The sequence below is a fragment of the Ambystoma mexicanum genome, chromosome 5q (genome assembly GCF_040938575.1).
Source record: "Ambystoma mexicanum isolate Mex_15411 chromosome 5q, UKY_AmexF1_1, whole genome shotgun sequence".
NCBI classification, from domain to species: domain Eukaryota; kingdom Metazoa; phylum Chordata; class Amphibia; order Caudata; family Ambystomatidae; genus Ambystoma; species Ambystoma mexicanum.
In genome coordinates, this window is record NC_090933.1 from 105,911,327 (window position 1) to 105,925,319 (window position 13,993).

The 13,993-nt window shown below is 48.0% G+C and overlaps 1 protein-coding gene across 2 annotated transcripts in view; it reads right to left on the bottom strand.

Moving 5' to 3' along the window:
• GABBR2 (gamma-aminobutyric acid type B receptor subunit 2) overlaps positions 1-13,993 on the bottom strand; it is a 2,296,575-nt gene that overhangs the window by 1,307,048 nt on the left and 975,534 nt on the right. The gene's annotated exons all lie outside the window — the stretch shown is intronic.

Genomic DNA, 13,993 nt, shown 5'->3' on the forward strand with positions numbered 1-13,993 from the left:
CAGGGCATGCTGTGTGCTGGCTGGGTACCGGTTCTGGAGCTGCTGGGGGGTGCTTTGGATTCAGAATCTCCCTCTGTTCCCTCAGAGATGTTTCAGAGAGGGATCTTGCTTGCTTCTCTCTTTGGAGATCCTGGCCTTCATTCAATGGTGGAAGCTGTAAGGCAGACTGTACCTTCAGCCATAGTCCAAATGAGTTAATCGTGTTAATTCTTGCGAAGTATTCAGATGATCGTCTCAAAAGCGGGGCACAACCCTCTTTTAAAGCCAAATGAGCACAGTGATTGGTGTAGGCTAAGCCTACCTTAATTAATCAATCTTGGGTGCCCACAAACAATCTTCAGTATGCATGAGGTGATTACCAGAGTGTTTTGCAACAGAAAAGGTAAAGGGATGAAAGCATGTAATACTAGGTCCCACCCATCTTCAAGTCTGTCATGGATCAAAGGGTCTCTCTGGTTAGTTGAGCTCTCTGTGGTTCCTGATTAAAGTGGCAGTTGTCCCTTGAAGCTGCGATGAGAACAGACGTTCGGTCGCCACCAAACCACATACTTGTATCTTCTGAATGGGGTCCCCCTTTGGGGATGACTACTGTAAACAGCTGTCCCAGACATGACAGGTCACTGCCCTTGATACTGAGAGGTGGGAGCTGGCTTCAGGTTGACGCAGTGCATATCAAAGGTTGTTGGGATTTTTCTGTCCTTTGTTAGTCCTGCTACCAGGCCCCTCATGGGCCTGTTTGAAACAACTCTGATTACTATGTAAAGCTGCCATCAGCCAGCTAACAAAGGGCAGGGCAGTTCCATGGAGCCTTTGTTAGTTAATTAGGCTGGCCATGGCAGAAGGAAGGTTTTGCCCCCCCCTTCTGAGATGCCTTGTTGAACTCTTGGCTGTCATATTCCAACTAAATATGACAGGGGGTGATGACGCCTGTTGTCTGTCTCCTCCAAGAGTACATGAGTCTATGTGTATGTTTTGCAGTGAACATAGCAAAATGTGTGCGGAATAGGCCCACACATTTTCCAGTGGTTGATGTACCATCATTCAATTTTATTAATGTCCAGGCGAGCACACATCCACCGTGCAAATTGTCAAATTCCTCACGTGCCCCCCAGCATCAACATGTGAACCACCACCCTACTGAGGGTCTGGTTGGTCATCAAGGCGAAAGTACCGGCTGAGGCCATCTGCATTCCATGCTGGGAGCCTGGCTTTTGCTGGATGTCCATATCTAATCCCTGTAGGGATATGGTCCAATGCAAAAGCTTAGGGTTCTCCCACTGCATGGCCATTGACCATCGAAGAGGTCGGTGGCCTATCTAGATCATAAAATGCGACCCAAAGATGTAGGGTTTCAGCTTATTCACGCCACACATGACTGTGTAAGCCTCTTTTTCAACAACAGCCCAGTTCCTTTATCTTTTTGTCAATCGCCTTCTATTGCAAGCGGCAGGTTGCTCTACCCCTTGAGAGTTCAGCTGTGCTAACACTGATCCAATTCCAAAATCACAGGCATCTGCCTGGATAATTAACTCCTTACCATAGATTGGCACTTTCAGAACAGGGGCCCTGCACAATCCATCCTTTAAATCCTGAACGGAGGTTTGACAGGTAGTGGTCCAAGTTAACTTCTTTGGCATCTTCTTGGAAGTTACATCATTCAGGGCCATGGCAATGGTCCCATACCCCTTGATGAACCACTGGTACTACCCGGTGAGACCTAGAAAGGCTCTCACCTGTGCATTTGTGATGGGGATGTCCCAATCCTTCACTGCCTGTACCTTCGCTTCGAGAGGTTCTTTCTTAGCTCCACCGACCAGGTGGCCTAGGTAAGTCATGGTGCCCTGCTCTATCTGGCTCTTTGTGGCCTTGATAGTCAGACCTGCATTCTGCAGCGCTTGAAGCACTTGTTTCAGGTGGTATAAGTGGTCCAGCAAGGAGTGGCTGAAGACAGCAATGTTGTCTAATTCGGTGACAGATGTTTTTCAGACCAGACAAACCCTGCTTAACCATCTGCTGAAAAGTGGCAGGGACATTCTTCAATCCGAAGGGCATCCCAGCTGATAATATCCTTCTAGGGTGGAGAATACTGACCTCTCTCTTGCTCCATCTGTCAAGTTGACCAGCCAATACCTGCTATGAGGTTGAAGGTACTCATGTACTTGGCAGTGCCGAGTTTGTCAATAAGCTCATCTGCCTGAGAAATGGGGTGAGCATCTGTCTTCATGACAGAATTGAGCCCCCTGTAGTCTATAAAAAAGCGAACTTCAGGCTTCCCACCACTGGTCTTGTTAGGGACCAGTACCACTGGGCTAGCCCAGGGGCTGTGGGATGACGTGACACTCCGAGGGACAACATCTTGGAAACTTCCTCCTTGATGGTGTCTCTGACCTTGTCGGACATCCAGTGAATCCTACTCTTCACTGACTCACTATCTCCTCAGTCTCTCCATCAGTCACTAACGCCATGACCAAGTAATCCTGGCAATAATGGGGTTGACGTGAATGACCCTGCACATCTGTTTAGGTCCTTTCTCGTCAATGAGATAATTCACTTCACTGACTTTTTCCAGCCACAGTAAGAACCAGCCCACCTGTCCTTAAGGGCACTGGGTTTGGCAGGCTCCAAAATCCACACCCACTGGCCTGGAGAATACACCGTCACTGTGGCCTTCTGGTCGTGCCAGTGATTCATCAGCTCCTGACTAGCCTTTAGGTTTTTCATTGACTGTTCCACGACCTTTGCCATTCTAAACTTAAGGCCATGTACATAGTCCACCACATCTTGTGTAGGGGAAGGGGGGTTGCCCTCCCTTCCCTCTTTCACTAGACTGAGGGTACCTCGTACAGGGTGTCCAAACAGAAGCTCAAGGGGCTAAACCCTTTTCCGTTCTGTGACACCTCCCTGTAGGCAAACAGAACAGGTCTTGTTGAACCGCTCAACAAGTCCATTTGTTTGTTGGTGGAAGGATGTAGAGAACTGGTAGGTGACGCCACACTCTTCCCACATAGCCTTCACATACGCTGATATGAAGTTTGATCCACTGTCAGAAACGACTTCCTTAAGGAATCCAACCTGGAAGAATATCCCAATCAGAGCCTTCACAAACTTGGGGCTTTGATGCTCCTCAGAGGGGCAGCCTCAGGGTACCGTGTGGCGTGGTGTACCACCACCAAGATGTATCTGTTCCTTGAGCTCGTTTGACGATCCAAAAGACCCAAAATGTCCATGCATATTCTCTTGAAAGGCAGCCCAACCACGGGTAGTGCAATTGAGGGGGCCTTTGTGGCACCACCTAACTTGCCAGAAGCTTGACAAGTCGGGCAGTACCGGACACATTCCTTAACCTTTACGCCAAACTGCGGCCAGCAAAAGTGCACAGACAACCGGTCCAATGTCTTATTCACTCCCAAGTGACCCACTAAAGGAATTTGGTGAGCCAAATCCAAAAGGAACTTTCCGTGGCACTAGGGAATCACCATCCTTTTGGGCCCTTGCCCTCAGAGTCTTTTGACTCACTGTACAGCAGTCCATCCTCCCAGTACATTTTGAACAGTCCACTTGACCTCGCCCTTAGCTTGCTCCTCTGCCTGCTTCCGCAGACCCGCCAGAGTAGGACATTTTCTGGGCTGTGAAGTAGCCAGTCTGATCTGGGCCCCCTATGATGCAAACTCATCCAGCTTGGGCAGGCCCTTGAGATCTGTGCCGACCTGGTGCTCCACTACAGGTTCTTGCATTGCGCCAGGCAACTCTGAAGTCACTGAGTCCCCTGCTTCCAAAGTAGGGTCCTCAGTGGCTACTGGTCCCTCTCCCACAGGAATAGGCAACTCAGCCATCTGTGGAACTGGACTAGGGGCTACCGGCTGGTTCTTCCAAAAAGCACTCTAGAAGCACCCCAGGACCTAAGGCTCTTGAGAGTGTTCAATCTGGAGATCTCTTTGTCCCTCGATCGGGTAGCCACTGCGGCTATCTCGGGATCAGGAAGATCATTACCCAACAGACATGGGACAGGGATGGAGTCTTTCTCTGCTAGATGGTGCTGGGTCGTTTCACCTCGCCAGCTGAACTCTACTATCACCAAGGAGCACTTACTCTTTCTGACAAACCCACTGAGGCTACAGTCAGGCCCATCAATATACTGGCTTGGCTGTACCCACTGCCAGTTGACAGCAGTGATGCTAGCAGCAGTGACTAGAACTGCAGGAGTTTTGTGTCCATTGATATACACATGTTTTAAATAGAGTTGAGTATTATTGGGAACTGGGATCGCTTCTGGGGGCGCGGTACCGCTCCCACTCAGTGCAACCAATCCACATTCGCCCCCTCCTTGGCCTAGTGGGAAGTCCTCCTCTAGGAGGTGCACATTAATGATGGCCTCTTCCATGAGTCCAACATTCACTATGGCTTGTTTGCTAGTGTTATCTATTTGAAGGCAATATTGTAATATTTGTTGTCTTTCTTCTCTTTTCCCCTACCCATTACCACATCTGGCTTTCTTTTTTTCCTTTTTTTTAAATGTCTCTTTTGACTTGTTTTGGTGTGCGCAGTGTGTTTTGGTGTTGCCTGGTGCCTGGACATTACTCTTCAAGCTCCCTGAACTTTTGCAGGAAGTCTTTCTTTGCTTGCTATCCTTGAGCCTGCCTGGAGGCGGACTCTTAAACACCAGCACACGTGGAGCGTGCGATATGCGCAGTGTGTTTTGGTGTTGCCTGGGCGTTACTCTGCATGCTCCCTGAACTTTTGTAGGTAGTCTTTCTTTGCTTGCTATCCTTGAGCCTGTCTGGAGGCGGACTCTTTAACACCAGCACACCTGAGCATGCAGTGTGCACAGTGTGTTTTGGTGTTGCCTGGTGCCTGGACGTTACTCTGCAAGCTCCCTGAACTTTTGCAGGAAGTCTTTCTTTGCTTGCTATCCTTGAGCCTGCCTGGAGGCAGACTCTTAAACACCAGCACTCGTGGGGCACGTGGTGTGCGCAGTGTGTTTTGGTGTTGCCTGGTGCCTGGACGTTACTCTGCAAGCTCCCTGAACTTTTGCAGGGAGACTTTCTTCACTTACTATCCTTGAGCCTGTCTGGAGGCGGACTTTTAAACACCAAACACGTGGAGCACGCGGTGTACGCAGTGTGTTTTGGTGTTTGAGGTGTTGGGGAGCTGGTGAGCGGCGCATTCACGTTTGCTACAGAGCCTGCCGTCTGGGGCCATTGGATGACGGGGAGGAAGCTGCCCTACAATCTGCTGCCTCCAGGTTGGGGTAAGAATGGTTTTGAACGGCTGTGCTTAAACATTGTGTGGTCTACGCAGCCTCCTACATAAAGTGACTGTCCTGTTGCCGGGAGACAGCAGTGTGATTTGCGGATAACCTCTTTCCCCCAGTAATTATCAATAAACTTTGAGGGGCCACATAAGGTCGGGGAGGTAGTGAACCGTGGGTAGGAGAACCCAATTTCTAAGAACTATGCATGGGAAAGCACCGTACAAACTACGAGTTTATAACCTGCACAAGACTAAAAATAAGCAACCTGGTAAAACAAATGGCTATAAAAGAGCTGCAATGATTGTATCACCTCACGCCCAAGAAGGAGTAGGAGGAGGGGGCATGGTGGAGGTGCGAGCAGTCTCCACTTTGAGGGGGGAAAGTCACCTTCACTTACAAATTTCCAAATTACCAAATATTTCAGATCTAAAAGTGTCAAGCAAACACGAGGCCAAGTGGAGCCACAAGCTGGGGATGCGCACCTAAATAGATGCACTGTGGCTTGTTCCGTGGGGGCTACGACCAACTCAATGTTTGGGGACATTGATAAGAATTCTCTATTAAGAATATGTTATCAGATGTGCTCGGTGGTATTATTGGTGAAACGGGTGAGGTGTTGTCCATGAAAGTTCTGAATTCGACATGTGTGTGTGCCCAGACCATTGCGGCAGCCCCACCTTTGCCTGTGCAATTATCTGCCGATTTTCCATCTACTTAGCTCTTCTCCTACAAGTGGGCGGTACCACAAGTACTTGCTGATCGGCTTTCGACTTCCCCTAAAATGTTTCTAACGCCTACCCCATGCCCCCCAGAAAATGAGGAGGAGGAGAAGGGAGAGCATCAGGATGGAATTGAGACAACGCCGCCGGAAAAAATTACTCGGGGTTTAGTGAACATTCGATGAAGTTGGATGTACGCGTGTCGTGGGACGTGCTAAACTTTGCAGTAAAAATACTGCTTAAATTGTGTGGTAGCACCCACAACTAAGTTATGAAACATGGCAAGCAAATGGCACTATTACAGGAAGGGATGGACCCTGGAGGCCATCCATAAGCATGGAGCAGGAATGGGGGCAGTGCAGCAAAATGAGATGGAAGTGGGTCCAGCAGAAGAATGCCCGAGCGTCATTCCATCTCAAAGTCCCGTCCGAGCTAGTGACAGCCTGGACGAAACTGCACACAATCACTGTTAAGTTATTTGACCCATAAACAGCGACAGTGGCAGAATAAGCAAAAGAAAAAGAGGCACAGAAAAGCCGGGAGGAGCTTGTTGTACCCTAGATATCTGAGTGCCCACACATAAATTCCACTGCTGCATCCAGAGAGAGCCAAAGAAAGCTGGCAAGGCAACGGAAAAAAAGAGTGAGCCGAAGAAAGAAGCGAGTCCGAGTGCGGGCACCTTAACCAGCTGGCTTCTAAAAGACCAAGCTGAAGTAGTGCAGCTTTCCATGACTCCTGTCCCAACTACGCTGGAAGATGGTGATCCTGCTGGAACATCGCGTGGCACTGCAATCCTCATTCCCGCGAAGCCTGTAAAGGAAGGGGCTGGTGGTGGTGAGCATCTGGGTGGAGCAGTGGAATCTTTGGGTTCCCCTGCGGCACCACCACTGGCAGGGGTGCTGTTGGATCTCCGGAAATTCACCATTATGAAGCGTGGGGGAACAGTAAAGGGACTCCATATTGACAGAAGCAATCTGCTCAGAGTATGTGGCAACGTTCCATTGCTTTGGATTTTAAGCTCTGCTGACTGAGTTTGTGGAGCCAATGAAGGGAGGGGTTGTGGGTGGGTCCAGGGTGCACTGTAGCTTGCCTCTCATGGCCTCCCTAATCCGTGCCCAGATGGAGTCTTTGGAGTTTCTGGGGTGCGATAAGCCCGTACCACAAGGGGAAGCTTTGACCTGTTGCAATTGCTGTGACAAACCTAAAGTCGCTTTAAGGGAGGGACACAAAAGTGGGGGTGCCCTACCAGTTCCTAAGCTAGATAATGTCCTGGGTTGGCTATGGCTGAAATCCATGTTTGCGGAGGCTGAGGGACAGCCGCAATGAAAGCTCACTTTAACCTCATGGAATACTAGAGGCCATGCCCATTTCTGCAAAAGGGTCCTTCCCTCGAGTTTCCTTGCAAATCATGCAGTATTTATCCTTCAGGAGACCTGGCTGCTTGATCAGTTTTTGATAGATGGATACCATATTCACGCGACCAAGGGGAGGAAGAGACAGCTGGGGTGACCTTTTGGTGGGCTGGTGAGTGGAGTGTCTAATGATCTGGAATCCAGAACAATGACTCCAGACGAATTTCCTCATGGTGGAGGTGCTCCTGGGGAGTCTTTTTTGCCAATTTGAGTGCTCCTGGTTAATGTGTTTGACCCTCTGGGTGGGGTAGCAATGGATGCCATTTTTGCGTACATCCATAGGGTGATTACAGAATGGTTCATGGCTGCTGGTAATGATGGTATTATCTTGAGAAGGGACCTGAATGCAAGGTCTGGTGATCACATGATTGAGGGGAATTCTGGTGATGTGAGGTCAACCAACACAGGGGAGAAAGTGGTTGAATTTACTTGGTGAATGGGACCTGATCATTTTGAATGGCATAACCAAGGGTGGTATACCGGGGAAGCCAACCTGGCAGTATGCGGCCAGCCGGGCAACTCTGGACAATGTGGCCTGTAATGTCTTGGAGAGAGGGCTGAAATGGTCTCAGTGGTTTAACAAATTACAAGCGATCCCACTGCCTTAAAGGTGGGATGGTCGTGGAAGACCTTGGGGTCGAAACAACTGGGACCAGCTGACCTGGGTATCTCACATGCAGGACATAGATTGCAATGGTCAGAAGGTATTGTCATCAGGGCTTGTGAAACGTTACAGGTAGAGCTGTATAATCCGAAGGCAAATCTGTATTTATGGTCAGTCAATGAAACAGAGAAGTGGCTTGGGGATCTCGCTTGCTACACAGGCAGTGAAAAGGGCAAGACCATAGGTATGACCCAGAAATCAACATTGCTCAAAGAACCTTGAGGAGACAGGTGGGTACTGTAGCATCTTCTGACGACCCTCCCTGCAAGGTACAGCTTGACTCCACCCGATTGAAGAACCAGTACCATAATTGGGTAGGTGGAAGGGAAAGGGAATGGAGGATGGGCGACTGGCAGAATATGATCAAGGTACTGCGGAATTGTAAAGCTGGTTCCATGTGGAAGATTCTGGCGGAGGCCACGAAGACAACTGATCAGATGATCTTGAACCCGATTGAGGAGGGGGTGTGGGTCAAGCTTATAGAGAATAAAATGTTCAATGCAGCTGATATAGGTGACTCTAATGGCCAATGTACTAACAAATGGCCCATCAGTTTTACCCTGAGAAACATCTGTAGCCATCTACATAGTCTTAAGAACTCTAGAGCACCAGGCTCGAAGGGTCTCTCATCTGCAGTTTTGAAGGGGGATCCCGAACTCTGGGCAGAAGTGTTTCATCCCATATAATATGTGTCATCGTAGGACTATCCCAGATTCATGGAGGAAGTGTATACTGGTCCCATTTCATATATCGGGGGACCGTCTGCACTTGATGTCACTGGTAAGGTAGTCGCAGCGTATGTTTTGAAACGTTTACAGGAATTGGTTAGTACAGCGAATGTCCTGTCTGCTTGCTGGACAGGTTTCCGTCCGGGTTCGAGTACCATTCCTAATCTTAGAGTATTCGATTATTCCCCATGCTAAAATTCCTGCCAACCCTTCAATATACATTGCCTTTGTTGATTTTAGGTCCGTTTCTGAGCAGGTGGACCGCAGTATTTTGTGGGGGGAAAATGCAGAAATGCGTAAATAAGGGTGCCCAAGCTGGCGTTTAGAAGTCATCGTGGCTTTGCATGCGAGCAACACAGCTCGGATTGGGCTGGGAGATCAGGGCAACCTGTCGGTGATGATGTGTATTAGCAGGGGGGTGAGGAAGGGGTGTATGCAGGCCGCCCCTGCTCTTTGACATCAATGTTGCTGACTCCCTGGCTAGATTTCTGGCTAAGGCAAAGGGTGATTGGAGGAATGCTTTATGCTGATGATTTGGCTATCTTTGAGCATCTGCTAACAGTAATCAAGCCAATGCTAGAAGAGTTGGCAATTTATGCCAACGAAAGTAAATTGATAATAAATCTAGGTATTTATTGTTCCATTTTCATGGGGTGACCGCCACCCGCCTTTTTTTTTTACATTCTTGCATGCTTCTCATAGCCCGGAACAAACGATGATTCCCTTGTGCTGCCGCTGCCCTTTTCTGCATCGCCATCTTGATATGCCCGCCAGTGCTTTATTCCAAGCAGGAGTGCTGGCGTAAAAGAGAGTACCGACACAGTAATATGACTCCACAACACAAATGGTATGTTCCTGACCTTTTGCTTTACTAAGGGATCGTGTCGTCATTCCTTAACGCACCTCGATCTCCATTAGTGGAATTAATCAGCCATCCAAGTTTGAAAGTGAAAGAAGAAACAAAAATCACATTCTTTTGACCTCAATTACTTGAGGGTAAAGCTTTGAATAAACCTCTCGAAAATGAGGAGGAGGCAGAATTGGTCTTGCAGTGTCTCAGGCCAGCTCACGCACATAGTCATCTCCATTCTACACATCTTATCCTTCTGAAACCTGAATCCAATCCATGAGATATTGATTAACTTGTTTATAAAATGGATGAAGACCAGAAAGAAACCTTGCCAGCATAATACATGGATCTCATTATGTTTCTAGCTTCCATGTCGCGCTGCCCTCTTCCCTTTCTTGGGAAAGATATTGAGTGTTTTAATTCTGTTCGCCTGTGGTGGGATCCCAGGCTAAACCTTTAATGACTTTAATAAATTAGAACATACGCGCGGGCGCTGTCGTCCCTAACGGTCTGAGCGTGATCTATTATATGTTGCTACCATGTCCGTGGGCGGCCTGCGGCTAAAGTAAGGAAATTTCTTTAGAGGTTGGTGCCAAGAAAGATGTGCTCTGGTTATCTGTACTTTTCCAGTGTAGCAGGGAATATGCATTGTTTTAAATGAAAGTCATCCCTGAGGAAACTCAACTAATTGAAGCGAAACCCTGACAGAAAAGGTCCAGTCTGGCTCTTAAATCGTCCCCCTGCCAACACGAAATCCAGAGTCCACTCGATTAAAGCTATGGTGCACGCTGCGGCTGGATCGATCTTACATACTAGCAGATTCAGCTTCAACGACAGGTCCTAATCTTATGCCATTGACTTCATGCCTAACAAACAAAGATATTGGCACGGTAGGCCGCAGGTTACCGGCAACCCTGTAACACCGTTTCTGCCGCCTGACATCCCGATGCCACCAGGATATCATGACAGGCGGTGGAATGGTAAATGCCAAAGGTCCCAATGGGAAGGGGGTTACTGAAGCACGAAAAGAAGTAGTGGAACTATGTTACCTGCCAGCCTGCCCCCGCTCCCCACAAATACTGTCATGGTATGGATGGGGCCGGGTCGCTGCTGGCTGCACACGCACAAAACACAGACACGGAGATAACGTGTAACACGTCTGTTCTTTATTTGTTCCAATTTATCCTGCCCTAATCCCTACTCCCGTCATATCCCGTTCCCCGCACGTCACTTCCTTTCCCCATGACCCGCCCCCCCAATAACCATGGAGACGTCAACATGACAAATACCATCACCATGCCTTCTCCCATGCACAATCCAAACTCCCAAACAAAAACACATGCTATTTAAGGGAAGGTTCAGTGCAGTTCAGTGCAGTGCAAGCTTCAACTTCTTCCTACATTTTGATTTTAAAACTAAACCATTCCAGAACGGTTTCTTTTTAATACAAAAGTATAGGAACAGTGAAACTTAAAAATAAAAAGTATAGGAGCACCGCTCCTGACCGCTCCCGCCCACTTCGACCTCTGTGCTTCAGTTAAAACAATGCCGGTAGGGGCCTGAACTCCTAGCAGGTCAGGCCTGCCACGAGTTCTGTGCCCCTACCTGCAAACTTGCAGTTTGGCAGTCTGGAAAGGGTGTCGGTACAATGCTACCGGCACCGTTGTTTCTGGACCGCCATACATGCAATGAGGCTGATTGTGTTGAGGCCACTGGGGGTAGGTGGAAATTGGCGAGAAGACCGTAGCTTGGCTGTAGTGTGCATGCGCGACATCTCTGATACAGCAATGTAGGACCACAGGGATAAACCAAGAGTCCTGAATGTACGTACCCTTGGGCCTCTTTCGGTGGCGTTGGTAGGGCTTGAAGCTTAACCGCATTCAAAACTGTTAAAGTAATACGGTTCAGGAAAATGACTTCATGAAATAGTAAAAGTTTATTAGCTTAATACCACTTAGGTAGAAGTCACCCCCTGATGACTGTCATGGCTAGCACACTAATTTTAAATGAATCATCATGTGAACATTGTTTCTTCATTAATTCCACTTGCATGCATTCAAAATATTACTGTCCATGTTAAACGATCACAGGGCCTGGGCATAATTGGTGACTTCATGCAACGTTTTATGTAACATTTTTGTAATGCTTTAAATTGGGGTCAATTTATGTCCTACAGACCTGGGTCTGGTGTAATTCCGTAACATATTTAGCCCACTTTAACAATATACTGTCCAAATCTGCAATTCCTAGGGCTTTTGGAGTGTATTCACTGATGAAGTTGTATATAAGTGACATTTTCGTGTGACTTTTTTTGTAACGCTTCCTGTTTTTGGTAACGCTTTCACTTGCAGTGATTGTATGCCCTGCATACATGGGCCTGGTGTCATTTTGTTTCACATTTCTCGATCTTCATGGGTACACTGTCCAAACATCCAATTCCTTAGGCTTTTGAAGTCCATTCACTGCAGTTCGTTCCCTGATGAAGTTGTGTATACGTGACGATTTTCATATAAGTCTGGTGTCATTCTGTCCCACATGCACCCAGCTTTGATGGTATCTGGTACAAATATACAATTCCTAGGGCGTTTGAAGTGTCTAAACTGATGTTAACTGATTAAAGTGACGGTACCGTGACGCTTTGGCTTGGGGTCATTGTATGCCCTAAAGATATGGGTCTGCTGTTATTCCGTCCCACATTCCTACAACTTTGCTGGTATACTGTCCAGCTTGTGTATTCCCTATGGGGAGGGGAGGTGCGAACGAAGCAAGCCCTTGGTGAGGTATCCTGACCAGCGACCTAGACACCAAAGTCAACGCGCAGCAGTTGACAGGGTGGCAGAGTGGCGAGCGGCCAAAGCACCATGGGAGCCCCCCTAGTCTATGTATAGATTGTTTTTGTCATAACAGGTTATATGGGTAAATTCGCAGGAGTGGAACAACAGTCCTTAGGCGTCACCCCTTCCATTGAATGCTTTCTTCAAAAGCCAGATCCTGAGGGGTTTCTTGAACTTGAAATGTCAGATACAAACATCCCTAGAGTCTAGAGGATAGTGGACTAAGTATGGCCACAGTAGAAGTGGAACTCATTTACACATTTATTATAAAAATACGCAGAGGCAGAGCACTTGGATTCCTGTCTGTCAGTTTGAGATGTTCTACAGGTTCTGACTTTTTGGCTCAGGTCATTCTCTGTCTAGTACTATTTTCCCATGCTATTTCAAGAACTACAGGTACCAGAATGCAAAGTGAAGGGAGTCTGAAGGCTGGAGTTGGCAGGGACTTTCACTCCTGACACAGGACACCTTGAGATAAAGCCCCTACCTATCATCATGCAACTTGTTGTTATGGATGATGAGAATAAAATGTTCAGTCTCCAAAAAAAACATGAACGGACATTATCTAAATGCATTGGATGGCTTTGAAAAGTTGAAGAAAAGCATTTAATTTGCAGGACATCCCACTGCTGTATTCAATGCTCCGCCCACACGTGGCTTCTCTAATGGAGCCGTCTTGAGAAGCAGGGGGACCATTAATAAGGCAATGCAAGCCCAGCTTAAGGGGTTGACATGTAGCACCTTCCCCAGACTGCGACAGATCCGAGACCCCCGTGGCCAACCCCCAACGCAAGGAGTACAAATGAAAAATAATAACGGTCCTAGAACGAAATCAGCAAGGCAGGCCTCGTGGTTGGATATCTTTGACCCCAACGTTTTCCATGTCCATGTGTGCCATATTATTCACCCAAGGCCAACCGCGGGGATGTAAATAACATTCTGTGTTCTTATCAAGCGCTGTATGTCAGATTACCCCTTCTTCTAAACACTATGATAACACGTTTGTTTACTTTCCACGATTAACGGCAATCAAGGCAGCATCTTCAGAAGGACGGAGGGCTGACTCGGTCCTGAACAGGCTTCACACTTGTGACGTGCGGGCGGGCCTCATGCCTGAGGCGAGAAGTTAACACTAGCTACCCTGGAACGAAAGGTACGGAAGATAAGGAAATGCACTCTTCCAATGATTGTTCTCGTCTGGGTATTCCTGCACCAATTGCACCCTTGGCAGGGGGGATGGCCAATCAGGAGGCAAGGAACCTGGGCTGAAACTGGAGAGCTTAGCCATGTCCCAAGATGCCTGATGGCCGGTTCACCCACCATCTTGCCCCCAACCTCTGTTCCCTTTTTTCTTTTACTCCTCCCCTTCCCTCTGACCTCATTGCGGCGCATACCTGCCTACATTTCAAAATCAAAAACCCTGAGATGTATGCCCCGCCCACAGTCACACAAGACTCCGCCCACTTGCACATGGCTCCGCCCACATGTCAAAAAGGTAAACTCTGTTGCAATGTGATGTGACATCAGAAATTTGC